The sequence below is a fragment of the Poecilia reticulata genome, linkage group LG8 (assembly GCF_000633615.1).
Source record: "Poecilia reticulata strain Guanapo linkage group LG8, Guppy_female_1.0+MT, whole genome shotgun sequence".
NCBI lineage: Eukaryota > Metazoa > Chordata > Actinopteri > Cyprinodontiformes > Poeciliidae > Poecilia > Poecilia reticulata.
The window spans coordinates 21,959,052-21,960,531 of record NC_024338.1 but is presented as its reverse complement, the minus strand read 5'-3'; positions in this window follow the sequence as shown (position 1 = coordinate 21,960,531).

Here is a 1,480-nt window from a genome sequence, read left to right as displayed (position 1 = left end):
ATTTATTTTTTAATCTAAAAATCTGGGGTGCATTTGAGTACAGCATTATTACTCAGAGACTCCAAAATAAAATCGAGTGAAATCAAGCACTGTCAGAAGTAACCTGTAATAARCAAAGTCCATCTTTGTCATAGCATAAACACTAATGTTTACAMTGTTTTTCAATGCTTCCATAAAATGCATGTAAGGCACCTATTGCTCTACAAATATAATTAATTTGGTGTTAAAGAGATGAGMGTTTTCTACTGGTAACGAACTGCCACGAAGTAAAAATCTGATTTTARCTTTTGTGTTGAATGTCTGTTTTACAATATATTTACCACTAAATAACAAACAAAAAAACAAACAAACACTTTTCTGCAAAACTCAGCAACTGCACAGTTCTTGTTAAGTAGATAAGTAGTATTTCAAAAGGGCAGAATATTATGTTTTTTGAACAATAACAATATTTGTTGCTAACCTGTTGCTAAGAGATGGGTGTGTTTACTGGTAACCAAGTGCCACGAAGTGAACACCAGAGTTTTAATTTTGCAAATTTTGGCAACGGTAAATGTCTTGTATCTAATCAGGTAAGCATTATTTTGAAAGAGCTTATGTTTTAAAAACTATAAAACTTGTTATTAATTTGATTTTAAGAGATAAGCGWTTTCTACTGGTAACGAACTGCCACGAAGTATAAATCGAGATTTTTACTTTTGTGTTGAATGTTTATTTTGTAATATATTTACCACTAATGACAAAAAGAATTAACTTTTCTGCAAAATTCACCAACTGCACAACTCTTGTTAGTGTAAAATAAGCAATATTTCCAAACAGCAGAAGAAATCTTATGTTTAAGATGTTAAGACTCGGAAACTACTAACCATGCATGGAGGGTTCCACCCCAAATCCAGCACCCTGACTAAACACGAGCTGTAAGGAAGGTCAGTAAAGCAGGTGACTCCTTGAATTTTGGTTTTCTAAATTTAGAGAACCAAACCTTTAGAGAATCCTAAAGACCTTTATCAGAAATAAAGAGGCAGAGCGACCACAAAGCTGATTTGTTGGATTCTGTAAAGACGTTTGCAGGCTAAAGAGGAAATCCCACCCAATTCAAGAAGAATGGGTCTAAGTGGTTCCAGCACGCAATCTCCTCCTCAGGGTGAATTGTTTGGAATTAAATGCTGAACATAAATCTTTTGTTGATAAATTACAAGCCTTAATATGTTTCATTTTTCTTTTGTGGGATTTCTTAAAAGGATCAATCAATTAATTAATTTTATTTATTTATAAGGGACCCTTTCATACTAAAAGCAGCTCTAAGAGCTGTACGGACAATTAGCCCTCAGGTTTCTCTGACAAACTGTTCCACAAACAGGAGCCATAATACTGGATAGATAATAAATGACCAGGTAATGATCATGTAAAAGGTTAAAATAAGATTCATAAATATAAATGTATATGTATAGAAAACAAGGAAAATGACAAAACAAACCCTAAT